The following is a 25,520-nucleotide window of genomic DNA, read 5'->3' as shown; positions in this document are numbered from 1 at the left end:
CAAATGTTTTGGCATAGTTGGTTCCATGGTGTAATGGTGAGCACTCTGGACTCTGAATCCAGCGATCCGAGTTCAAATCTCGGTGGAACCTGAATGTTTGTTGTCCCAGCTGCTGAAAATTTGGACCAAGCATGTAGAAGGCTGCTGTTTGGCAGTTTTGTTGCCTTTGTCATTGATGCTTGATCTGCAAGTCGAGTTTTCAAATCGTGTGTTCAACCGGCAGTTAGCTGTTCCAATCAGCAGAGTAGAAATTAGTTTGCTGTTTAATGCTGCCTTTGCCTGCACAATGTGTGCTGAGATTATCTGTGCAATATGCACTCCGCAGCATGAATAAACGCAATGCCTTTTGAAATGCATGGATTGCACTCAACAAAACGTTGCATTTTCTTTTCATGCCAAGCATTTTGCATGAATGCATTGCAATGCTAACACACGTTTTACCTGGCAAGACTGAAGTACAATCTGTGCTGAACAGTTTGAAACAGAAACAGCTATTTGAGAACCCATAGCCTCAACGGCATCTGTGTGAATTGCTCTGCATCGATAATTAACAGACCGTAAATAGGTGAAACTGACGCTGTGAATGCAAAAATATCAATCCAAAGTGTAATGTTGGAGTTGATTTTGTAGATTTTGAGGAATGTTTCAAATGGGCGACCGTAGTTGATTGCATGGTGAAATGGTGAGCACTCTGGACTCTAAACTCTAGCAATCCTGGTTCAAATCTCAGGGGAGCCTGAATGCTTGTTGTCCCAGCTGCTGGAAATTCAGGTCAAACAAGTAAAAAACTGCAGGTTTGCAGTTTTGTTGCCTTTGACATTGATGCTTGATCTGCAAGTCGAGTTTTCAAATCGTGTGTTCAACCGGCAGTTCCCTGTTCCAATCAGCAGAGGAAAAATTAGTTTGCTGTTTCATGCTGCATAATGTGTGCTGAGATTATCTGTGCAATAGGCATTCCTCAGGATGAATAAATGCAACGCCTTTTGAAATGCATGCAGTACATGGTTTGCACTCAACAAAACGTTGCATTTTCTTTTCATGCCAAGCATTATGCATGAATGCATTGCAATGCCAACGCACGTTTTACCTGGCAAGACTGAAGTACAATCTGTGCTGAACAGTGTGAAACAGAAACAGATATTATGAGAAGCCATTGCCTCAACGGCATCTGTGTGAATTGCTCTGCATCGATAATTAACAGACCGTAAAGAGGTGAAACTGACGCTGTGAATGCAAAAAGGACAATCCAAAGTGTAATGTTGGAATTGATTTGGCAGATTTTGAGAAAGCTTTCAAATGTTTTGGCATAGTTGGTTCCATGGTGTAATGGTGAGCACTCTGGACTCTGAATCCAGCGATCCGAGTTCAAATCTCGGTGGAACCTGAATGTTTGTTGTCCCAGCTGCTGAAAATTTGGACCAAGCATGTAGAAGGCTGCTGTTTGGCAGTTTTGTTGCCTTTGTCATTGATGCTTGATCTGCAAGTCGAGTTTTCAAATCGTGTGTTCAACCGGCAGTTAGCTGTTCCAATCAGCAGAGTAGAAATTAGTTTGCTGTTTAATGCTGCCTTTGCCTGCACAATGTGTGCTGAGATTATCTGTGCAATATGCACTCCGCAGCATGAATAAACGCAATGCCTTTTGAAATGCATGGATTGCACTCAACAAAACGTTGCATTTTCTTTTCATGCCAAGCATTTTGCATGAATGCATTGCAATGCTAACACACGTTTTACCTGGCAAGACTGAAGTACAATCTGTGCTGAACAGTTTGAAACAGAAACAGCTATTTGAGAACCCATAGCCTCAACGGCATCTGTGTGAATTGCTCTGCATCAATAATTAACAGACCGTAAATAGGTGAAACTGACGCTGTGAATGCAAAAATATCAATCCAAAGTGTAATGTTGGAGTTGATTTTGTAGATTTTGAGGAATGTTTCAAATGGGCGACCGTAGTTGATTCCATGGTGAAATGGTGTGCACTCTGGACTCTCAACTCCAGCAATCCTGGTTCAAATCTCAGGGGAGCCTGAATGGTTGTTGTCCCAGCTGCTGGAAATTCAGGTCAAAGAAGTAAAAAACTGCAGGTTTGCAGTTTTGTTGCCTTTGACATTGATGCTTGATCTGCAAGTCGAGTTTTCAAATCGTGTGTTCAACCGGCAGTTACCTGTTCCAATCAGCAGAGCAGAAATTAGTTTGCTGTTTCATGCTGCATAATGTGCGCTGAGATTATCTGTGCAATATGCATTCCTCAGGATGAATAAATGCAACGCCTTTTGAAATGCATGCAGTACATGGTTTGCACTCAACAAAACGTTGCATTTTCTTTTCATGCCAAGCATTTTGCATGAATGCATTGCAATGCCAACGCACGTTTTACCTGCCAAGACTGAAGTACAATCTGTGCTGAACAGTGTGAAACAGAAATAGATATTATGAGAAGCCATTGCCTCAACGGCATCTGTGTGAATTGCTCTGCATCGATAATTAACAGCCCGTAAATCGGTGAAACTGACGCTGTGAATGCAAAAAGGACAATCCAAAGTGTAATGTTGGAATTGATTTGGCAGATTTTGAGAAAGCTTTCAAATGTTTTGGCATAGTTGGTTCCATGGTGTAATGGTGAGCACTCTGGACTCTGAATCCAGCGATCCGAGTTCAAATCTCGGTGGAACCTGAATGTTTGTTGTCCCAGCTGCTGAAAATTTGGACCAAGCATGTAGAAGGCTGCTGTTTGGCAGTTTTGTTGCCTTTGTCATTGATGCTTGATCTGCAAGTCGAGTTTTCAAATCGTGTGTTCAACCGGCAGTTAGCTGTTCCAATCAGCAGAGTAGAAATTAGTTTGCTGTTTAATGCTGCCTTTGCCTGCACAATGTGTGCTGAGATTATCTGTGCAATATGCACTCCGCAGCATGAATAAACGCAATGCCTTTTGAAATGCATGGATTGCACTCAACAAAACGTTGCATTTTCTTTTCATGCCAAGCATTTTGCATGAATGCATTGCAATGCTAACACACGTTTTACCTGGCAAGACTGAAGTACAATCTGTGCTGAACAGTTTGAAACAGAAACAGCTATTTGAGAACCCATAGCCTCAACGGCATCTGTGTGAATTGCTCTGCATCAATAATTAACAGACCGTAAATAGGTGAAACTGACGCTGTGAATGCAAAAATATCAATCCAAAGTGTAATGTTGGAGTTGATTTTGTAGATTTTGAGGAATGTTTCAAATGGGCGACCGTAGTTGATTCCATGGTGAAATGGTGTGCACTCTGGACTCTCAACTCCAGCAATCCTGGTTCAAATCTCAGGGGAGCCTGAATGGTTGTTGTCCCAGCTGCTGGAAATTCAGGTCAAAGAAGTAAAAAACTGCAGGTTTGCAGTTTTGTTGCCTTTGACATTGATGCTTGATCTGCAAGTCGAGTTTTCAAATCGTGTGTTCAACCGGCAGTTACCTGTTCCAATCAGCAGAGCAGAAATTAGTTTGCTGTTTCATGCTGCATAATGTGCGCTGAGATTATCTGTGCAATATGCATTCCTCAGGATGAATAAATGCAACGCCTTTTGAAATGCATGCAGTACATGGTTTGCACTCAACAAAACGTTGCATTTTCTTTTCATGCCAAGCATTTTGCATGAATGCATTGCAATGCTAACACACGTTTTACCTGGCAAGACTGAAGTACAATCTGTGCTGAACAGTTTGAAACAGAAACAGCTATTTGAGAACCCATAGCCTCAACGGCATCTGTGTGAATTGCTCTGCATCAATAATTAACAGACCGTAAATAGGTGAAACTGACGCTGTGAATGCAAAAATATCAATCCAAAGTGTAATGTTGGAGTTGATTTTGTAGATTTTGAGGAATGTTTCAAATGGGCGACCGTAGTTGATTCCATGGTGAAATGGTGTGCACTCTGGACTCTCAACTCCAGCAATCCTGGTTCAAATCTCAGGGGAGCCTGAATGGTTGTTGTCCCAGCTGCTGGAAATTCAGGTCAAAGAAGTAAAAAACTGCAGGTTTGCAGTTTTGTTGCCTTTGACATTGATGCTTGATCTGCAAGTCGAGTTTTCAAATCGTGTGTTCAACCGGCAGTTACCTGTTCCAATCAGCAGAGCAGAAATTAGTTTGCTGTTTCATGCTGCATAATGTGCGCTGAGATTATCTGTGCAATATGCATTCCTCAGGATGAATAAATGCAACGCCTTTTGAAATGCATGCAGTACATGGTTTGCACTCAACAAAACGTTGCATTTTCTTTTCATGCCAAGCATTTTGCATGAATGCATTGCAATGCCAACGCACGTTTTACCTGCCAAGACTGAAGTACAATCTGTGCTGAACAGTGTGAAACAGAAATAGATATTATGAGAAGCCATTGCCTCAACGGCATCTGTGTGAATTGCTCTGCATCGATAATTAACAGCCCGTAAATCGGTGAAACTGACGCTGTGAATGCAAAAAGGACAATCCAAAGTGTAATGTTGGAATTGATTTGGCAGATTTTGAGAAAGCTTTCAAATGTTTTGGCATAGTTGGTTCCATGGTGTAATGGTGAGCACTCTGGACTCTGAATCCAGCGATCCGAGTTCAAATCTCGGTGGAACCTGAATGTTTGTTGTCCCAGCTGCTGAAAATTTGGACCAAGCATGTAGAAGGCTGCTGTTTGGCAGTTTTGTTGCCTTTGTCATTGATGCTTGATCTGCAAGTCGAGTTTTCAAATCGTGTGTTCAACCGGCAGTTAGCTGTTCCAATCAGCAGAGTAGAAATTAGTTTGCTGTTTAATGCTGCCTTTGCCTGCACAATGTGTGCTGAGATTATCTGTGCAATATGCACTCCGCAGCATGAATAAACGCAATGCCTTTTGAAATGCATGGATTGCACTCAACAAAACGTTGCATTTTCTTTTCATGCCAAGCATTTTGCATGAATGCATTGCAATGCTAACACACGTTTTACCTGGCAAGACTGAAGTACAATCTGTGCTGAACAGTTTGAAACAGAAACAGCTATTTGAGAACCCATAGCCTCAACGGCATCTGTGTGAATTGCTCTGCATCGATAATTAACAGACCGTAAATAGGTGAAACTGACGCTGTGAATGCAAAAATATCAATCCAAAGTGTAATGTTGGAGTTGATTTTGTAGATTTTGAGGAATGTTTCAAATGGGCGACCGTAGTTGATTGCATGGTGAAATGGTGAGCACTCTGGACTCTAAACTCTAGCAATCCTGGTTCAAATCTCAGGGGAGCCTGAATGCTTGTTGTCCCAGCTGCTGGAAATTCAGGTCAAACAAGTAAAAAACTGCAGGTTTGCAGTTTTGTTGCCTTTGACATTGATGCTTGATCTGCAAGTCGAGTTTTCAAATCGTGTGTTCAACCGGCAGTTCCCTGTTCCAATCAGCAGAGGAAAAATTAGTTTGCTGTTTCATGCTGCATAATGTGTGCTGAGATTATCTGTGCAATAGGCATTCCTCAGGATGAATAAATGCAACGCCTTTTGAAATGCATGCAGTACATGGTTTGCACTCAACAAAACGTTGCATTTTCTTTTCATGCCAAGCATTATGCATGAATGCATTGCAATGCCAACGCACGTTTTACCTGGCAAGACTGAAGTACAATCTGTGCTGAACAGTGTGAAACAGAAACAGATATTATGAGAAGCCATTGCCTCAACGGCATCTGTGTGAATTGCTCTGCATCGATAATTAACAGACCGTAAAGAGGTGAAACTGACGCTGTGAATGCAAAAAGGACAATCCAAAGTGTAATGTTGGAATTGATTTGGCAGATTTTGAGAAAGCTTTCAAATGTTTTGGCATAGTTGGTTCCATGGTGTAATGGTGAGCACTCTGGACTCTGAATCCAGCGATCCGAGTTCAAATCTCGGTGGAACCTGAATGTTTGTTGTCCCAGCTGCTGAAAATTTGGACCAAGCATGTAGAAGGCTGCTGTTTGGCAGTTTTGTTGCCTTTGTCATTGATGCTTGATCTGCAAGTCGAGTTTTCAAATCGTGTGTTCAACCGGCAGTTAGCTGTTCCAATCAGCAGAGTAGAAATTAGTTTGCTGTTTAATGCTGCCTTTGCCTGCACAATGTGTGCTGAGATTATCTGTGCAATATGCACTCCGCAGCATGAATAAACGCAATGCCTTTTGAAATGCATGGATTGCACTCAACAAAACGTTGCATTTTCTTTTCATGCCAAGCATTTTGCATGAATGCATTGCAATGCTAACACACGTTTTACCTGGCAAGACTGAAGTACAATCTGTGCTGAACAGTTTGAAACAGAAACAGCTATTTGAGAACCCATAGCCTCAACGGCATCTGTGTGAATTGCTCTGCATCAATAATTAACAGACCGTAAATAGGTGAAACTGACGCTGTGAATGCAAAAATATCAATCCAAAGTGTAATGTTGGAGTTGATTTTGTAGATTTTGAGGAATGTTTCAAATGGGCGACCGTAGTTGATTCCATGGTGAAATGGTGTGCACTCTGGACTCTCAACTCCAGCAATCCTGGTTCAAATCTCAGGGGAGCCTGAATGGTTGTTGTCCCAGCTGCTGGAAATTCAGGTCAAAGAAGTAAAAAACTGCAGGTTTGCAGTTTTGTTGCCTTTGACATTGATGCTTGATCTGCAAGTCGAGTTTTCAAATCGTGTGTTCAACCGGCAGTTACCTGTTCCAATCAGCAGAGCAGAAATTAGTTTGCTGTTTCATGCTGCATAATGTGCGCTGAGATTATCTGTGCAATATGCATTCCTCAGGATGAATAAATGCAACGCCTTTTGAAATGCATGCAGTACATGGTTTGCACTCAACAAAACGTTGCATTTTCTTTTCATGCCAAGCATTTTGCATGAATGCATTGCAATGCCAACGCACGTTTTACCTGCCAAGACTGAAGTACAATCTGTGCTGAACAGTGTGAAACAGAAATAGATATTATGAGAAGCCATTGCCTCAACGGCATCTGTGTGAATTGCTCTGCATCGATAATTAACAGCCCGTAAATCGGTGAAACTGACGCTGTGAATGCAAAAAGGACAATCCAAAGTGTAATGTTGGAATTGATTTGGCAGATTTTGAGAAAGCTTTCAAATGTTTTGGCATAGTTGGTTCCATGGTGTAATGGTGAGCACTCTGGACTCTGAATCCAGCGATCCGAGTTCAAATCTCGGTGGAACCTGAATGTTTGTTGTCCCAGCTGCTGAAAATTTGGACCAAGCATGTAGAAGGCTGCTGTTTGGCAGTTTTGTTGCCTTTGTCATTGATGCTTGATCTGCAAGTCGAGTTTTCAAATCGTGTGTTCAACCGGCAGTTAGCTGTTCCAATCAGCAGAGTAGAAATTAGTTTGCTGTTTAATGCTGCCTTTGCCTGCACAATGTGTGCTGAGATTATCTGTGCAATATGCACTCCGCAGCATGAATAAACGCAATGCCTTTTGAAATGCATGGATTGCACTCAACAAAACGTTGCATTTTCTTTTCATGCCAAGCATTTTGCATGAATGCATTGCAATGCTAACACACGTTTTACCTGGCAAGACTGAAGTACAATCTGTGCTGAACAGTTTGAAACAGAAACAGCTATTTGAGAACCCATAGCCTCAACGGCATCTGTGTGAATTGCTCTGCATCGATAATTAACAGACCGTAAATAGGTGAAACTGACGCTGTGAATGCAAAAATATCAATCCAAAGTGTAATGTTGGAGTTGATTTTGTAGATTTTGAGGAATGTTTCAAATGGGCGACCGTAGTTGATTGCATGGTGAAATGGTGAGCACTCTGGACTCTAAACTCTAGCAATCCTGGTTCAAATCTCAGGGGAGCCTGAATGCTTGTTGTCCCAGCTGCTGGAAATTCAGGTCAAACAAGTAAAAAACTGCAGGTTTGCAGTTTTGTTGCCTTTGACATTGATGCTTGATCTGCAAGTCGAGTTTTCAAATCGTGTGTTCAACCGGCAGTTCCCTGTTCCAATCAGCAGAGGAAAAATTAGTTTGCTGTTTCATGCTGCATAATGTGTGCTGAGATTATCTGTGCAATAGGCATTCCTCAGGATGAATAAATGCAACGCCTTTTGAAATGCATGCAGTACATGGTTTGCACTCAACAAAACGTTGCATTTTCTTTTCATGCCAAGCATTATGCATGAATGCATTGCAATGCCAACGCACGTTTTACCTGGCAAGACTGAAGTACAATCTGTGCTGAACAGTGTGAAACAGAAACAGATATTATGAGAAGCCATTGCCTCAACGGCATCTGTGTGAATTGCTCTGCATCGATAATTAACAGACCGTAAAGAGGTGAAACTGACGCTGTGAATGCAAAAAGGACAATCCAAAGTGTAATGTTGGAATTGATTTGGCAGATTTTGAGAAAGCTTTCAAATGTTTTGGCATAGTTGGTTCCATGGTGTAATGGTGAGCACTCTGGACTCTGAATCCAGCGATCCGAGTTCAAATCTCGGTGGAACCTGAATGTTTGTTGTCCCAGCTGCTGAAAATTTGGACCAAGCATGTAGAAGGCTGCTGTTTGGCAGTTTTGTTGCCTTTGTCATTGATGCTTGATCTGCAAGTCGAGTTTTCAAATTGTGTGTTCAACCGGCAGTTAGCTGTTCCAATCAGCAGAGTAGAAATTAGTTTGCTGTTTAATGCTGCCTTTGCCTGCACAATGTGTGCTGAGATTATCTGTGCAATATGCACTCCGCAGCATGAATAAACGCAATGCCTTTTGAAATGCATGGATTGCACTCAACAAAACGTTGCATTTTCTTTTCATGCCAAGCATTTTGCATGAATGCATTGCAATGCTAACACACGTTTTACCTGGCAAGACTGAAGTACAATCTGTGCTGAACAGTTTGAAACAGAAACAGCTATTTGAGAACCCATAGCCTCAACGGCATCTGTGTGAATTGCTCTGCATCAATAATTAACAGACCGTAAATAGGTGAAACTGACGCTGTGAATGCAAAAATATCAATCCAAAGTGTAATGTTGGAGTTGATTTTGTAGATTTTGAGGAATGTTTCAAATGGGCGACCGTAGTTGATTCCATGGTGAAATGGTGAGCACTCTAGATTCTCAACTCCAGCAATCCTGGTTCAAATCTCAGGGGAGCCTGAATGGTTGTTGTCCCAGCTGCTGGAAATTCAGGTCAAACAAGTAAAAAACTGCAGGTTTGCAGTTTTGTTGCCTTTGACATTGATGCTTGATCTGCAAGTCGAGTTTTCAAATCGTGTGTTCAACCGGCAGTTACCTGTTCCAATCAGCAGAGCAGAAATTAGTTTGCTGTTTCATGCTGCATAATGTGCGCTGAGATTATCTGTGCAATATGCATTCCTCAGGATGAATAAATGCAACGCCTTTTGAAATGCATGCAGTACATGGTTTGCACTCAACAAAACGTTGCATTTTCTTTTCATGCCAAGCATTTTGCATGAATGCATTGCAATGCCAACGCACGTTTTACCTGCCAAGACTGAAGTACAATCTGTGCTGAACAGTGTGAAACAGAAATAGATATTATGAGAAGCCATTGCCTCAACGGCATCTGTGTGAATTGCTCTGCATCGATAATTAACAGCCCGTAAATCGGTGAAACTGACGCTGTGAATGCAAAAAGGACAATCCAAAGTGTAATGTTGGAATTGATTTGGCAGATTTTGAGAAAGCTTTCAAATGTTTTGGCATAGTTGGTTCCATGGTGTAATGGTGAGCACTCTGGACTCTGAATCCAGCGATCCGAGTTCAAATCTCGGTGGAACCTGAATGTTTGTTGTCCCAGCTGCTGAAAATTTGGACCAAGCATGTAGAAGGCTGCTGTTTGGCAGTTTTGTTGCCTTTGTCATTGATGCTTGATCTGCAAGTCGAGTTTTCAAATCGTGTGTTCAACCGGCAGTTACCTGTTCCAATCAGCAGAGTAGAAATTAGTTTGCTGTTTAATGCTGCCTTTGCCTGCACAATGTGTGCTGAGATTATCTGTGCAATATGCACTCCGCAGGATGAATAAACGCAATGCCTTTTGAAATGCATGGATTGCACTCAACAAAACGTTGCATTTTCTTTTCATGCCAAGCATTTTGCATGAATGCATTGCAATGCTAACACACGTTTTACCTGGCAAGACTGAAGTACAATCTGTGCTGAACAGTTTGAAACAGAAACAGCTATTTGAGAACCCATAGCCTCAACGGCATCTGTGTGATTTGCTCTGCATCGATAATTAACAGACCGTAAATAGGTGAAACTGACGCTGTGAATGCAAAAATATCAATCCAAAGTGTAATGTTGGAGTTGATTTTGTAGATTTTGAGGAATGTTTCAAATGGGCGACAGTAGTTGATTCCATGGTGAAATGGTGAGCACTCTGGACTCTAAACTCTAGCAATCCTGGTTCAAATCTCAGGGGAGCCTGAATGCTTGTTGTCCCAGCTGCTGGAAATTCAGGTCAAACAAGTAAAAAACTGCAGGTTTGCAGTTTTGTTGCCTTTGACATTGATGCTTGATCTGCAAGTCGAGTTTTCAAATCGTGTGTTCAACCGGCAGTTCCCTGTTCCAATCAGCAGAGGAAAAATTAGTTTGCTGTTTCATGCTGCATAATGTGTGCTGAGATTATCTGTGCAATAGGCATTTCTCAGGATGAATAAATGCAACGCCTTTTGAAATGCATGCAGTACATGGTTTGCACTCAACAAAACGTTGCATTTTCTTTTCATGCCAAGAATTTTGCATGAATGCATTGCAATGCCAACGCACGTTTTACCTGGCAAGACTGAAGTACAATCTGTGCTGAACAGTGTGAAACAGAAACAGATATTATGAGAAGCCATTGCCTCAACGGCATCTGTGTGAATTGCTCTGCATCGATAATTAACAGACCGTAAAGAGGTGAAACTGACGCTGTGAATGCAAAAAGGACAATCCAAAGTGTAATGTTGGAATTGATTTGGCAGATTTTGAGAAAGCTTTCAAATGTTTTGGCATAGTTGGTTCCATGGTGTAATGGTGAGCACTCTGGACTCTGAATCCAGCGATCCGAGTTCAAATCTCGGTGGAACCTGAATGTTTGTTGTCCCAGCTGCTGAAAATTTGGACCAAGCATGTAGAAGGCTGCTGTTTGGCAGTTTTGTTGCCTTTGTCATTGATGCTTGATCTGCAAGTCGAGTTTATCAAATCGTGTGTTCAACCGGCAGTTAGCTGTTCCAATCAGCAGAGTAGAAATTAGTTTGCTGTTTAATGCTGCCTTTGCCTGCACAATGTGTGCTGAGATTATCTGTGCAATATGCACTCCGCAGCATGAATAAACGCAATGCCTTTTGAAATGCATGGATTGCACTCAACAAAACGTTGCATTTTCTTTTCATGCCAAGCATTTTGCATGAATGCATTGCAATGCTAACACACGTTTTACCTGGCAAGACTGAAGTACAATCTGTGCTGAACAGTTTGAAACAGAAACAGCTATTTGAGAACCCATAGCCTCAACGGCATCTGTGTGAATTGCTCTGCATCAATAATTAACAGACCGTAAATAGGTGAAACTGACGCTGTGAATGCAAAAATATCAATCCAAAGTGTAATGTTGGAGTTGATTTTGTAGATTTTGAGGAATGTTTCAAATGGGCGACCGTAGTTGATTCCATGGTGAAATGGTGTGCACTCTGGACTCTCAACTCCAGCAATCCTGGTTCAAATCTCAGGGGAGCCTGAATGCTTGTTGTCCCAGCTGCTGGAAATTCAGGTCAAACAAGTAAAAAACTGCAGGTTTGCAGTTTTGTTGCCTTTGACATTGATGCTTGATCTGCAAGTCGAGTTTTCAAATCGTGTGTTCAACCGGCAGTTACCTGTTCCAATCAGCAGAGGAAAAATTAGTTTGCTGTTTCATGCTGCATAATGTGTGCTGAGATTATCTGTGCAATAGGCATTCCTCAGGATGAATAAATGCAACGCCTTTTGAAATGCATGCAGTACATGGTTTGCACTCAACAAAACGTTGCATTTTCTTTTCATGCCAAGCATTATGCATGAATGCATTGCAATGCCAACGCACGTTTTACCTGGCAAGACTGAAGTACAATCTGTGCTGAACAGTGTGAAACAGAAACAGATATTATGAGAAGCCATTGCCTCAACGGCATCTGTGTGAATTGCTCTGCATCGATAATTAACAGACCGTAAATCGGTGAAACTGACGCTATGAATGCAAAAAGGACAATCCAAAGTGTAATGTTGGAATTGATTTGGAAGATTTTGAGAAAGCTTTCAAATGTTTTGGCATAGTTGGTTCCATGGTGTAATGGTGAGCACTCTGGACTCTGAATCCAGCGATCTGAGTTCACATCTCGGTGGAACCTGAATGTTTATTGTCCCTGCTGCTGAAAATTTGGACCAAGCATGTAGAAGGCTGCTGTTTGGCAGTTTTGTTGCCTTTGTCATTGATGCTTGATCTGCAAGTCGAGTTTTCAAATCGTGTGTTCAACCGGCAGTTAGCTGTTCCAATCAGCAGAGCAGAAATTAGTTTGCTGTTTCATGCTGCATAATGTGTGCTGAGATTATCTGTGCAATATGCATTCCTCAGGATGAATAAATGCAACGCCTTTTGAAATGCATGCAGTACATGGTTTGCACTCAACAAAACGTTGCATTTTCTTTTCATGCCAAGCATTTTGCATGAATGCATTGCAATGCCAACGCACGTTTTACCTGCCAAGACTGAAGTACAATCTGTGCTGAACAGTGTGAAACAGAAACAGATATTATGAGAAGCCATTGCCTCAACGGCATCTGTGTGAATTGCTCTGCATCGATAATTAACAGACCGCAAATCGGTGAAACTGACGCTGTGAATGCAAAAAGGACAATCCAAAGTGTAATGTTGGAATTGATTTGGCAGATTTTGAGAAAGCTTTCAAATGTTTTGGCATAGTTGGTTCCATGGTGTAATGGTGAGCACTCTGGACTCTGAATCCAGCGATCCGAGTTCAAATCTCGGTGGAACCTGAATGTTTGTTGTCCCAGCTGCTGAAAATTTGGACCAAGCATGTAGAAGGCTGCTGTTTGGCAGTTTTGTTGCCTTTGTCATTGATGCTTGATCTGCAAGTCGAGTTTTCAAATCGTGTGTTCAACCGGCAGTTACCTGTTCCAATCAGCAGAGTAGAAATTAGTTTGCTGTTTAATGCTGCCTTTGCCTGCACAATGTGTGCTGAGATTATCTGTGCAATATGCACTCCGCAGGATGAATAAACGCAATGCCTTTTGAAATGCATGGATTGCACTCAACAAAACGTTGCATTTTCTTTTCATGCCAAGCATTTTGCATGAATGCATTGCAATGCTAACACACGTTTTACCTGGCAAGACTGAAGTACAATCTGTGCTGAACAGTTTGAAACAGAAACAGCTATTTGAGAACCCATAGCCTCAACGGCATCTGTGTGATTTGCTCTGCATCGATAATTAACAGACCGTAAATAGGTGAAACTGACGCTGTGAATGCAAAAATATCAATCCAAAGTGTAATGTTGGAGTTGATTTTGTAGATTTTGAGGAATGTTTCAAATGGGCGACAGTAGTTGATTCCATGGTGAAATGGTGAGCACTCTGGACTCTAAACTCTAGCAATCCTGGTTCAAATCTCAGGGGAGCCTGAATGCTTGTTGTCCCAGCTGCTGGAAATTCAGGTCAAACAAGTAAAAAACTGCAGGTTTGCAGTTTTGTTGCCTTTGACATTGATGCTTGATCTGCAAGTCGAGTTTTCAAATCGTGTGTTCAACCGGCAGTTCCCTGTTCCAATCAGCAGAGGAAAAATTAGTTTGCTGTTTCATGCTGCATAATGTGTGCTGAGATTATCTGTGCAATAGGCATTCCTCAGGATGAATAAATGCAACGCCTTTTGAAATGCATGCAGTACATGGTTTGCACTCAACAAAACGTTGCATTTTCTTTTCATGCCAAGCATTTTGCATGAATGCATTGCAATGCCAACGCACGTTTTACCTGGCAAGACTGAAGTACAATCTGTGCTGAACAGTGTGAAACAGAAACAGATATTATGAGAAGCCATTGCCTCAACGGCATCTGTGTGAATTGCTCTGCATCGATAATTAACAGACCGTAAAGAGGTGAAACTGACGCTGTGAATGCAAAAAGGACAATCCAAAGTGTAATGTTGGAATTGATTTGGCAGATTTTGAGAAAGCTTTCAAATGTTTTGGCATAGTTGGTTCCATGGTGTAATGGTGAGCACTCTGGACTCTGAATCCAGCGATCCGAGTTCAAATCTCGGTGGAACCTGAATGTTTGTTGTCCCAGCTGCTGAAAATTTGGACCAAGCATGTAGAAGGCTGCTGTTTGGCAGTTTTGTTGCCTTTGTCATTGATGCTTGATCTGCAAGTCGAGTTTTCAAATCGTGTGTTCAACCGGCAGTTAGCTGTTCCAATCAGCAGAGTAGAAATTAGTTTGCTGTTTAATGCTGCCTTTGCCTGCACAATGTGTGCTGAGATTATCTGTGCAATATGCACTCCGCAGCATGAATAAACGCAATGCCTTTTGAAATGCATGGATTGCACTCAACAAAACGTTGCATTTTCTTTTCATGCCAAGCATTTTGCATGAATGCATTGCAATGCTAACACACGTTTTACCTGGCAAGACTGAAGTACAATCTGTGCTGAACAGTTTGAAACAGAAACAGCTATTTGAGAACCCATAGCCTCAACGGCATCTGTGTGAATTGCTCTGCATCAATAATTAACAGACCGTAAATAGGTGAAACTGACGCTGTGAATGCAAAAATATCAATCCAAAGTGTAATGTTGGAGTTGATTTTGTAGATTTTGAGGAATGTTTCAAATGGGCGACCGTAGTTGATTCCATGGTGAAATGGTGTGCACTCTGGACTCTCAACTCCAGCAATCCTGGTTCAAATCTCAGGGGAGCCTGAATGGTTGTTGTCCCAGCTGCTGGAAATTCAGGTCAAAGAAGTAAAAAACTGCAGGTTTGCAGTTTTGTTGCCTTTGACATTGATGCTTGATCTGCAAGTCGAGTTTTCAAATCGTGTGTTCAACCGGCAGTTACCTGTTCCAATCAGCAGAGCAGAAATTAGTTTGCTGTTTCATGCTGCATAATGTGCGCTGAGATTATCTGTGCAATATGCATTCCTCAGGATGAATAAATGCAACGCCTTTTGAAATGCATGCAGTACATGGTTTGCACTCAACAAAACGTTGCATTTTCTTTTCATGCCAAGCATTTTGCATGAATGCATTGCAATGCCAACGCACGTTTTACCTGCCAAGACTGAAGTACAATCTGTGCTGAACAGTGTGAAACAGAAATAGATATTATGAGAAGCCATTGCCTCAACGGCATCTGTGTGAATTGCTCTGCATCGATAATTAACAGACCGTAAAGAGGTGAAACTGACGCTGTGAATGCAAAAAGGACAATCAAAGTGTAATGTTGGAATTGATTTGGCAGATTTTGAGAAAGCTTTCAAATGTTTTGGCATAGTTGGTTCCATGGTGTAATGGTGAGCACTCTGGACTCTGAATCCAGCGATCCGAGTTCAAATCTCGGTGGAACCTGAATGTTTGTTGTCCCAGCTGCTGAAAATTTGGACCAAGCATGTAGAAGGCTGCTGTTTGGCAGTTTTGTTGCCTTTGTCATTGATGCTTGATCTGCAAGTCGAGTTTTCAAATCGTGTGTTCAACCGGCAGTTAGCTGTTCCAATCAGCAGAGTAGAAATTAGTTTGCTGTTTAATGCTGCCTTTGCCTGCACAATGTGTGCTGAGATTATCTGTGCAATATGCACTCCGCAGCATGAATAAACGCAATGCCTTTTGAAATGCATGGATTGCACTCAACAAAACGTTGCATTTTCTTTTCATGCCAAGCATTTTGCATGAATGCATTGCAATGCTAACACACGTTTTACCTGACAAGACTGAAGTACAATCTGTGCTGAACAGTTTGAAACAGAAACAGCTATTTGAGAACCCATAGCCTCAACGGCATCTGTGTGAATTGCTCTGCATCAATAATTAACAGACCGTAAATAGGTGAAACTGACGCTGTGAATGCAAAAATATCAATCCAAAGTGTAATGTTGGAGTTGATTTTGTAGATTTTGAGGAATGTTTCAAATGGGCGACCGTAGTTGATTCCATGGTGAAATGGTGAGCACTCTAGACTCTCAACTCCAGCAATCCTGGTTCAAATCTCAGGGGAGCCTGAATGGTTGTTGTCCCAGCTGCTGGAAATTCAGGTCAAACAAGTAAAAAACTGCAGGTTTGCAGTTTTGTTGCCTTTGACATTGATGCTTGATCTGCAAGTCGAGTTTTCAAATCGTGTGTTCAACCGGCAGTTACCTGTTCCAATCAGCAGAGCAGAAATTAGTTTGCTGTTTCATGCTGCATAATGTGTGCTGAGATTATCTGTGCAATATGCATTCCTCAGGATGAATAAATGCAACGCCTTTTGAAATGCATGCAGTACATGGTTTGCACTCAACAAAACGTTGCATTTTCTTTTCATGCCAAGCATTTTGCATGAATGCATTGCAATGCCAACGCACGTTTTACCTGCCAAGACTGAAGTACAATCTGTGCTGAACAGTGTGAAACAGAAACAGATATTATGAGAAGCCATTGCCTCAACGGCATCTGTGTGAATTGCTCTGCATCGATAATTAACAGACCGCAAATCGGTGAAACTGACGCTGTGAATGCAAAAAGGACAATCCAAAGTGTAATGTTGGAATTGATTTGGCAGATTTTGAGAAAGCTTTCAAATGTTTTGGCATAGTTGGTTCCATGGTGTAATGGTGAGCACTCTGGACTCTGAATCCAGCGATCCGAGTTCAAATCTCGGTGGAACCTGAATGTTTGTTGTCCCAGCTGCTGAAAATTTGGACCAAGCATGTAGAAGGCTGCTGTTTGGCAGTTTTGTTGCCTTTGTCATTGATGCTTGATCTGCAAGTCGAGTTTTCAAATCGTGTGTTCAACCGGCAGTTACCTGTTCCAATCAGCAGAGTAGAAATTAGTTTGCTGTTTAATGCTGCCTTTGCCTGCACAATGTGTGCTGAGATTATCTGTGCAATATGCACTCCGCAGGATGAATAAACGCAATGCCTTTTGAAATGCATGGATTGCACTCAACAAAACGTTGCATTTTCTTTTCATGCCAAGCATTTTGCATGAATGCATTGCAATGCTAACACACGTTTTACCTGGCAAGACTGAAGTACAATCTGTGCTGAACAGTTTGAAACAGAAACAGCTATTTGAGAACCCATAGCCTCAACGGCATCTGTGTGATTTGCTCTGCATCGATAATTAACAGACCGTAAATAGGTGAAACTGACGCTGTGAATGCAAAAATATCAATCCAAAGTGTAATGTTGGAGTTGATTTTGTAGATTTTGAGGAATGTTTCAAATGGGCGACAGTAGTTGATTCCATGGTGAAATGGTGAGCACTCTGGACTCTAAACTCTAGCAATCCTGGTTCAAATCTCAGGGGAGCCTGAATGCTTGTTGTCCCAGCTGCTGGAAATTCAGGTCAAACAAGTAAAAAACTGCAGGTTTGCAGTTTTGTTGCCTTTGACATTGATGCTTGATCTGCAAGTCGAGTTTTCAAATCGTGTGTTCAACCGGCAGTTCCCTGTTCCAATCAGCAGAGGAAAAATTAGTTTGCTGTTTCATGCTGCATAATGTGTGCTGAGATTATCTGTGCAATAGGCATTCCTCAGGATGAATAAATGCAACGCCTTTTGAAATGCATGCAGTACATGGTTTGCACTCAACAAAACGTTGCATTTTCTTTTCATGCCAAGCATTTTGCATGAATGCATTGCAATGCCAACGCACGTTTTACCTGGCAAGACTGAAGTACAATCTGTGCTGAACAGTGTGAAACAGAAACAGATATTATGAGAAGCCATTGCCTCAACGGCATCTGTGTGAATTGCTCTGCATCGATAATTAACAGACCGTAAAGAGGTGAAACTGACGCTGTGAATGCAAAAAGGACAATCCAAAGTGTAATGTTGGAATTGATTTGGCAGATTTTGAGAAAGCTTTCAAATGTTTTGGCATAGTTGGTTCCATGGTGTAATGGTGAGCACTCTGGACTCTGAATCCAGCGATCCGAGTTCAAATCTCGGTGGAACCTGAATGTTTGTTGTCCCAGCTGCTGAAAATTTGGACCAAGCATGTAGAAGGCTGCTGTTTGGCAGTTTTGTTGCCTTTGTCATTGATGCTTGATCTGCAAGTCGAGTTTTCAAATCGTGTGTTCAACCGGCAGTTAGCTGTTCCAATCAGCAGAGTAGAAATTAGTTTGCTGTTTAATGCTGCCTTTGCCTGCACAATGTGTGCTGAGATTATCTGTGCAATATGCACTCCGCAGCATGAATAAACGCAATGCCTTTTGAAATGCATGGATTGCACTCAACAAAACGTTGCATTTTCTTTTCATGCCAAGCATTTTGCATGAATGCATTGCAATGCCAACGCACGTTTTACCTGGCAAGACTGAAGTACAATCTGTGCTGAACAGTTTGAAACAGAAACAGCTATTTGAGAACCCATAGCCTCAACGGCATCTGTGTGAATTGCTCTGCATCAATAATTAACAGACCGTAAATAGGTGAAACTGACGCTGTGAATGCAAAAATATCAATCCAAAGTGTAATGTTGGAGTTGATTTTGTAGATTTTGAGGAATGTTTCAAATGGGCGACCGTAGTTGATTCCATGGTGAAATGGTGAGCACTCTGGATTCTCAACTCCAGCAATCCTGGTTCAAATCTCAGGGGAGCCTGAATGGTTGTTGTCCCAGCTGCTGGAAATTCAGGTCAAACAAGTAAAAAACTGCAGGTTTGCAGTTTTGTTGCCTTTGACATTGATGCTTGATCTGCAAGTCGAGTTTTCAAATCGTGTGTGCAACCGGCAGTTACCTGTTCCAATCAGCAGAGCAGAAATTAGTTTGCTGTTTCATGCTGCATAATGTGCGCTGAGATTATCTGTGCAATATGCATTCCTCAGGATGAATAAATGCAACGCCTTTTGAAATGCATGCAGTACATGGTTTGCACTCAACAAAACGTTGCATTTTCTTTTCATGCCAAGCATTTTGCATGAATGCATTGCAATGCCAACGCACGTTTTACCTGCCAAGACTGAAGTACAATCTGTGCTGAACAGTGTGAAACAGAAATAGATATTATGAGAAGCCATTGCCTCAACGGCATCTGTGTGAATTGCTCTGCATCGATAATTAACAGCCCGTAAATCGGTGAAACTGACGCTGTGAATGCAAAAAGGACAATCCAAAGTGTAATGTTGGAATTGATTTGGCAGATTTTGAGAAAGCTTTCAAATGTTTTGGCATAGTTGGTTCCATGGTGTAATGGTGAGCACTCTGGACTCTGAATCCAGCGATCCGAGTTCAAATCTCGGTGGAACCTGAATGTTTGTTGTCCCAGCTGCTGAAAATTTGGACCAAGCATGTAGAAGGCTGCTGTTTGGCAGTTTTGTTGCCTTTGTCATTGATGCTTGATCTGCAAGTCGAGTTTTCAAATCATGTGTTCAACCGGCAGTTACCTGTTCCAATCAGCAGAGTAGAAATTAGTTTGCTGTTTAATGCTGCCTTTGCCTGCACAATGTGTGCTGAGATTATCTGTGCAATATGCACTCCGCAGGATGAATAAACGCAATGCCTTTTGAAATGCATGGATTGCACTCAACAAAACGTTGCATTTTCTTTTCATGCCAAGCATTTTGCATGAATGCATTGCAATGCGAACACACGTTTTACCTGGCAAGACTGAAGTACAATCTGTGCTGAACAGTTTGAAACAGAAACAGCTATTTGAGACCCCATAGCCTCAACGGCATCTGTGTGAATTGCTCTGCATCGATAATTAACAGACCGTAAATAGGTGAAACTGACGCTGTGAATGCAAAAATATCAATCCAAAGTGTAATGTTGGAGTTGATTTTGTAGATTTTGAGGAATGTTTCAAATGGGCGACCGTAGTTGATTCCATGGTGAAATGGTGAGCACTCTGGACTCTAAACTCTAGCAATCGTGGTTCAAATCTCAGGGAGGCCTGAATGCTTGTTGTCCCAGCTGCTGGAAATTCAGGTCAAACAAGTAAAAAACTGCAGGTTTGCAGTTTTGTTGTCTTTGACATTGATGCTTGATCTGCAAGTCGAGTTTTCAAATCGTGTGTTCAACCGGCAGTTCCCTGTTCCAATCAGCAGAGGAAAAATTAGTTTGCTGTTTCATGCTGCATAATGTGTGCTGAGATTATCTGTGCAATAGGCATTCCTCAGGATGAATAAATGCAACGCCTTTTGAAATGCATGCAGTACATGGTTTGCACTCAACAAAACGTTGCATTTTCTTTTCATGCCAAGCATTATGCATGAATGCATTGCAATGCCAACGCACGTTTTACCTGGCAAGACTGAAGTACAATCTGTGCTGAACAGTGTGAAACAGAAACAGATATTATGAGAAGCCATTGCCTCAACGGCATCTGTGTGAATTGCTCTGCATCGATAATTAACAGACCGTAAAGAGGTGAAACTGACGCTGTGAATGCAAAAAGGACAATCCAAAGTGTAATGTTGGAATTGATTTGGCAGATTTTGAGAAAGCTTTCAAATGTTTTGGCATAGTTGGTTCCATGGTGTAATGGTGAGCACTCTGGACTCTGAATCCAGCGATCTGAGTTCACATCTCGGTGGAACCTGAATGTTTATTGTCCCAGCTGCTGAAAATTTGGACCAAGCATGTAGAAGGCTGCTGTTTGGCAGTTTTGTTGCCTTTGTCATTGATGCTTGATCTGCAAGTCGAGTTTTCAAATCGTGTGTTCAACCGGCAGTTACCTGTTCCAATCAGCAGAGTAGAAATTAGTTTACTGTTTAATGCTGCCTTTGCCTGCACAATGTGTGCTGAGATTATCTGTGCAATATGCACTCCGCAGCATGAATAAACGCAATGCCTTTTGAAATGCATGGATTGCACTCAACAAAACGTTGCATTTTCTTTTCATGCCAAGCATTTTGCATGAATGCATTGCAATGCTAACACACGTTTTACCTGGCAAGACTGAAGTACAATCTGTGCTGAACAGTTTGAAACAGAAACAGCTATTTGAGAACCCATAGCCTCAACGGCATCTGTGTGATTTGCTCTGCATCGATAATTAACAGACCGTAAATAGGTGAAACTGACGCTGTGAATGCAAAAATATCAATCCAAAGTGTAATGTTGGAGTTGATTTTGTAGATTTTGAGGAATGTTTCAAATGGGCGACAGTAGTTGATTCCATGGTGAAATGGTGAGCACTCTGGACTCTAAACTCTAGCAATCCTGGTTCAAATCTCAGGGGAGCCTGAATGCTTGTTGTCCCAGCTGCTGGAAATTCAGGTCAAACAAGTAAAAAACTGCAGGTTTGCAGTTTTGTTGCCTTTGACATTGATGCTTGATCTGCAAGTCGAGTTTTCAAATCGTGTGTTCAACCGGCAGTTCCCTGTTCCAATCAGCAGAGGAAAAATTAGTTTGCTGTTTCATGCTGCATAATGTGTGCTGAGATTATCTGTGCAATAGGCATTCCTCAGGATGAATAAATGCAACGCCTTTTGAAATGCATGCAGTACATGGTTTGCACTCAACAAAACGTTGCATTTTCTTTTCATGCCAAGCATTATGCATGAATGCATTGCAATGCCAACGCACGTTTTACCTGGCAAGACTGAAGTACAATCTGTGCTGAACAGTGTGAAACAGAAACAGATATTATGAGAAGCCATCTGTGTGAATTGCTCTGCATCGATAATTAACAGACCGTAAATCGGTGAAACTGACGCTGTGAATGCAAAAAGGACAATCCAAAGTGTAATGTTGGAATTGATTTGGCAGATTTTGAGAAAGCTTTCAAATGTTTTGGCATAGTTGGTTCCATGGTGTAATGGTGAGCACTCTGGACTCTGAATCCAGCGATCCGAGTTCAAATCTCGGTGAAACCTGAATGTTTGTTGTCCCAGCTGCTGAAAATTTGGACCAAGCATGTAGAAGGCTGCTGTTTGGCAATTTTGTTGCCTTTGTCATTGATGCTTGATCTGCAAGTCGAGTTTTCAAATCGTGTGTTCAACCGGCAGTTAACTGTTCCAATCAGCAGAGTAGAAATTAGTTTGCTGTTTAATGCTGCCTTTGCCTGCACAATGTGTGCTGAGATTATCTGTGCAATATGCACTCCGCAGCATGAATAAACGCAATGCCTTTTGAAATGCATGGATTGCACTCAACAAAACGTTGCATTTTCTTTTCATGCCAAGCATTTTGCATGAATGCATTGCAATGCTAACACACGTTTTACCTGGCAAGACTGAAGTACAATCTGTGCTGAACAGTTTGAAACAGAAACAGCTATTTGAGAACCCATAGCCTCAACGGCATCTGTGTGAATTGCTCTGCATCGATAATTAACAGACCGTAAATAGGTGAAACTGACGCTGTGAATGCAAAAATATCAATCCAAAGTGTAATGTTGGAGTTGATTTTGTAGATTTTGAGGAATGTTTCAAATGGGCGACCGTAGTTGATTCCATGGTGAAATGGTGAGCACTCTGGACTCTAAACTCTAGCAATCCTGGTTCAAATCTCAGAGGAGCCTGAATGCTTGTTGTCCCAGCTGCTGGAAATTCAGGACAAACAAGTAAAAAACTGCAGGTTTGCAGTTTTGTTGCCTTTGACATTGATGCTTGATCTGCAAGTCGAGTTTTCAAATCGTGTGTTCAACCGGCAGTTCCCTGTTCCAATCAGCAGAGGAAAAATTAGTTTGCTGTTTCATGCTGCATAATGTGTGCTGAGATTATATGTGCAATAGGCATTCCTTAGGATGAATAAATGCAACGCCTTTTGAAATGCATGCAGTACATGGTTTGCACTCAACAAAACGTTGCATTTTCTTTTCATGCCAAGCATTATGCATGAATGCATTGCAATGCCAACGCACGTTTTACCTGGCAAGACTGAAGTACAATCTGTGCTGAACAGTGTGAAACAGAAACAGATATTATGAGAAGCCATTGCCTCAACGGCATCTGTGTGAATTGCTCTGCATCGATAATTAACAGACCGTAAAGAGGTGAAACTGACGCTGTGAATGCAAAAAGGACAATCCAAAGTGTAATGTTGGAATTGATTTGGCAGATTTTGAGAAAGCTTTCAAATGTTTTGGCATAGTTGGTTCCATGGTGTAATGGTGAGCACTCTGGACTCTGAATCCAGCGATCCGAGTTCAAATCTCGGTGGAACCTGAATGTTTGTTGTCCCAGCTGCTGAAAATTTGGACCAAGCATGTGGAAGGCTGCTGTTTGGCAGTTTTGTTGGAGTTGATTTTGTTGATTTTGAGGAATGTTTCAAATGGGCGACCGTAGTTGATTCCATGGTGAAATGGTGAGCACTCTGGACTCTAAACTCTAGCAATCCTGGTTCAAATCTCAGGGGAGCCTGAATGCTTGTTGTCCCAGCTGCTGGAAATTCAGGTCAAACAAGTAAAAAACTGCAGGTTTGCAGTTTTGTTGCCTTTGACATTGATGCTTGATCTGCAAGTCGAGTTTTCAAATCGTGTGTTCAACCGGCAGTTCCCTGTTCCAATCAGCAGAGGAAAAATTAGTTTGCTGTTTCATGCTGCATAATGTGTGCTGAGATTATTTGTGCAATAGGCATTCCTCAGGATGAATAAATGCAACGCCTTTTGAAATGCATGCAGTACATGGTTTGCACTCAACAAAACGTTGCATTTTCTTTTCATGCCAAGCATTATGCATGAATGCATTGCAATGCCAACGCACGTTTTACCTGGCAAGACTGAAGTACAATCTGTGCTGAACAGTGTGAAACAGAAACAGATATTATGAGAAGCCATTGCCTCAACGGCATCTGTGTGAATTGCTCTGCATCGATAATTAACAGACCGTAAATCGGTGAAACTGACGCTGTGAATGCAAAAAGGACAATCCAAAGTGTAATGTTGGAATTGATTTGGCAGATTTTGAGAAAGCTTTTAAAAGCTTTGGCATAGTTGGTTCCATGGTGTAATGGTGAGCACTCTGGACTCTAAACTCTAGCAATCCTTGTTCAAATCTCAGGGGAGCCTGATGTTTATTGTCCCAGCTGCTGAAAATTTGCACCAAGCATGTCGAAAGCTGCTGTTTGGTAGTTGTGTTGCCTTTGTCATTGATGATTGATCTCCAAGTCGAGTTTTCAACCGGCAGTTAGCTGTTCCAATCAGCAGAGTAGAAATTATTTTGCTGTTTAATGCTGCCTTTGCCTGCACAATGTGTGCTGAGATTATCTGTGCAATATGCTCTCCACAGGATGAATAAACGCAATGCCTTTTGAAATGCATGGATTGCACTCAACAAAACGTTGCATTTTCTTTTCATGCCAAGCATTTTGCAGGAATGCATTGCAATGCCAACGCACGTTTTACCTGGCAAGACTGAAGTACAATCTGTGGTGAACAGTGTGAAACAGAAACAGATATTATGAGAAGCCATTGCCTCAACGGCATCTGTGTGAATTGCTCTGCATCGATAATTACCAGACCGTAAATCGGTGAAACTGACGCTGTGAATGCAAAAAGGACAATCCAAAGTGTAATGTTGGAATTGATTTGGCAGATTTTGAGAAAGCTTTCAAATGTTTTGGCATAGTTGGTTCCATGGTGTAATGGTGAGCACTCTGGACTCTGAATCCAGCGATCCGAGTTCAAATCTCGGTTGAACCTGAATGTTTGTTGTCCCAGCTGCTGAAAATTTGGACCAAGCATGTAGAAGGCTGCTGTTTGGCAGTTTTGTTGCCTTTGTCATTGATGCTTGATCTGCAAGTCGAGTTTTCAAATCGTGTGTTCAACCAGCAGTTACCTGTTCCAATCAGCAGAGTAGAAATTAGTTTGCTGTTTAATGCTGCCTTTGCCTGCACAATGTGTGCTGAGATTATCTGTGCAATATGCACTCCGCAGCATGAATAAACGCAATGCCTTTTGAAATGCATGGATTGCACTCAACAAAACGTTGCATTTTCTTTTCATGCCAAGCATTTTGCATGAATGCATTGCAATGCAAACGCACGGTTTACCTGGCAAGACTGAAGTACAATCTGTGCTGAACAGTTTGAAACAGAAACAGCTATTTGAGAACCCATAGCCTCAACGGCATCTGTGTGAATTGCTCTGCATCGATAATTAACAGACCGTAAATAGGTGAAACTGACGCTGTGAATGCAAAAATATCAATCCAAAGTGTAATGTTGGAGTTGATTTTGTAGATTTTGAGGAATGTTTCAAATGGGCGACCGTAGTTGATTCCATGGTGAAATGGTGAGCACTCTGGACTCTAAACTCTAGCAATCCTGGTTCAAATCTCAGGGGAGCCTGAATGCTTGTTGTCCCAGCTGCTGGAAATTCAGGTCAAACAAGTAAAA

General features: G+C 41.7%; 20 non-coding genes across 20 annotated transcripts; all 20 read left to right on the top strand.

Annotated features, from left to right (window-relative positions):
- The first annotated feature begins 19 nt into the window (after nt 1-19).
- trnaq-cug (transfer RNA glutamine (anticodon CUG)) lies at nt 20-91 on the top strand. Its single transcript has one exon. It is a non-coding gene; the product is annotated as a tRNA-Gln (tRNA).
- A 1,221-nt stretch (nt 92-1,312) lies between these two features.
- trnaq-cug (transfer RNA glutamine (anticodon CUG)) lies at nt 1,313-1,384 on the top strand. The gene has a single exon. It is a non-coding gene; the product is annotated as a tRNA-Gln (tRNA).
- A 1,221-nt stretch (nt 1,385-2,605) lies between these two features.
- trnaq-cug (transfer RNA glutamine (anticodon CUG)) lies at nt 2,606-2,677 on the top strand. The gene has a single exon. It is a non-coding gene; the product is annotated as a tRNA-Gln (tRNA).
- A 1,867-nt stretch (nt 2,678-4,544) lies between these two features.
- trnaq-cug (transfer RNA glutamine (anticodon CUG)) lies at nt 4,545-4,616 on the top strand. Its single transcript has one exon. It is a non-coding gene; the product is annotated as a tRNA-Gln (tRNA).
- A 1,221-nt stretch (nt 4,617-5,837) lies between these two features.
- trnaq-cug (transfer RNA glutamine (anticodon CUG)) lies at nt 5,838-5,909 on the top strand. Its single transcript has one exon. It is a non-coding gene; the product is annotated as a tRNA-Gln (tRNA).
- A 1,221-nt stretch (nt 5,910-7,130) lies between these two features.
- trnaq-cug (transfer RNA glutamine (anticodon CUG)) lies at nt 7,131-7,202 on the top strand. Its single transcript has one exon. It is a non-coding gene; the product is annotated as a tRNA-Gln (tRNA).
- A 1,221-nt stretch (nt 7,203-8,423) lies between these two features.
- Nucleotides 8,424-8,495, top strand: trnaq-cug (transfer RNA glutamine (anticodon CUG)). Its single transcript has one exon. It is a non-coding gene; the product is annotated as a tRNA-Gln (tRNA).
- Nucleotides 8,496-9,716: 1,221 nt separating this feature from the next.
- trnaq-cug (transfer RNA glutamine (anticodon CUG)) lies at nt 9,717-9,788 on the top strand. Its single transcript has one exon. It is a non-coding gene; the product is annotated as a tRNA-Gln (tRNA).
- Nucleotides 9,789-11,009: 1,221 nt separating this feature from the next.
- Nucleotides 11,010-11,081, top strand: trnaq-cug (transfer RNA glutamine (anticodon CUG)). The gene has a single exon. It is a non-coding gene; the product is annotated as a tRNA-Gln (tRNA).
- Nucleotides 11,082-12,303: 1,222 nt separating this feature from the next.
- Nucleotides 12,304-12,375, top strand: trnaq-cug (transfer RNA glutamine (anticodon CUG)). The gene has a single exon. It is a non-coding gene; the product is annotated as a tRNA-Gln (tRNA).
- Nucleotides 12,376-12,949: 574 nt separating this feature from the next.
- On the top strand, nt 12,950-13,021 carry trnaq-cug (transfer RNA glutamine (anticodon CUG)). Its single transcript has one exon. It is a non-coding gene; the product is annotated as a tRNA-Gln (tRNA).
- Nucleotides 13,022-14,242: 1,221 nt separating this feature from the next.
- On the top strand, nt 14,243-14,314 carry trnaq-cug (transfer RNA glutamine (anticodon CUG)). Its single transcript has one exon. It is a non-coding gene; the product is annotated as a tRNA-Gln (tRNA).
- Nucleotides 14,315-15,534: 1,220 nt separating this feature from the next.
- trnaq-cug (transfer RNA glutamine (anticodon CUG)) lies at nt 15,535-15,606 on the top strand. Its single transcript has one exon. It is a non-coding gene; the product is annotated as a tRNA-Gln (tRNA).
- Nucleotides 15,607-16,827: 1,221 nt separating this feature from the next.
- On the top strand, nt 16,828-16,899 carry trnaq-cug (transfer RNA glutamine (anticodon CUG)). The gene has a single exon. It is a non-coding gene; the product is annotated as a tRNA-Gln (tRNA).
- A 1,221-nt stretch (nt 16,900-18,120) lies between these two features.
- Nucleotides 18,121-18,192, top strand: trnaq-cug (transfer RNA glutamine (anticodon CUG)). Its single transcript has one exon. It is a non-coding gene; the product is annotated as a tRNA-Gln (tRNA).
- A 1,221-nt stretch (nt 18,193-19,413) lies between these two features.
- Nucleotides 19,414-19,485, top strand: trnaq-cug (transfer RNA glutamine (anticodon CUG)). The gene has a single exon. It is a non-coding gene; the product is annotated as a tRNA-Gln (tRNA).
- Nucleotides 19,486-20,706: 1,221 nt separating this feature from the next.
- trnaq-cug (transfer RNA glutamine (anticodon CUG)) lies at nt 20,707-20,778 on the top strand. The gene has a single exon. It is a non-coding gene; the product is annotated as a tRNA-Gln (tRNA).
- Nucleotides 20,779-21,985: 1,207 nt separating this feature from the next.
- On the top strand, nt 21,986-22,057 carry trnaq-cug (transfer RNA glutamine (anticodon CUG)). Its single transcript has one exon. It is a non-coding gene; the product is annotated as a tRNA-Gln (tRNA).
- A 1,221-nt stretch (nt 22,058-23,278) lies between these two features.
- Nucleotides 23,279-23,350, top strand: trnaq-cug (transfer RNA glutamine (anticodon CUG)). The gene has a single exon. It is a non-coding gene; the product is annotated as a tRNA-Gln (tRNA).
- Nucleotides 23,351-24,753: 1,403 nt separating this feature from the next.
- trnaq-cug (transfer RNA glutamine (anticodon CUG)) lies at nt 24,754-24,825 on the top strand. The gene has a single exon. It is a non-coding gene; the product is annotated as a tRNA-Gln (tRNA).
- The last annotated feature ends 695 nt before the right edge of the window (nt 24,826-25,520 follow it).

This window comes from Pristiophorus japonicus, unplaced genomic scaffold (assembly GCF_044704955.1).
Source record: "Pristiophorus japonicus isolate sPriJap1 unplaced genomic scaffold, sPriJap1.hap1 HAP1_SCAFFOLD_99, whole genome shotgun sequence".
In the NCBI taxonomy this organism is placed as follows: Eukaryota; Metazoa; Chordata; class Chondrichthyes; family Pristiophoridae; genus Pristiophorus; species Pristiophorus japonicus.
The sequence above is the reverse complement of the archived record's forward strand: the minus strand, read 5'-3'. Positions and strand labels throughout refer to the sequence as shown.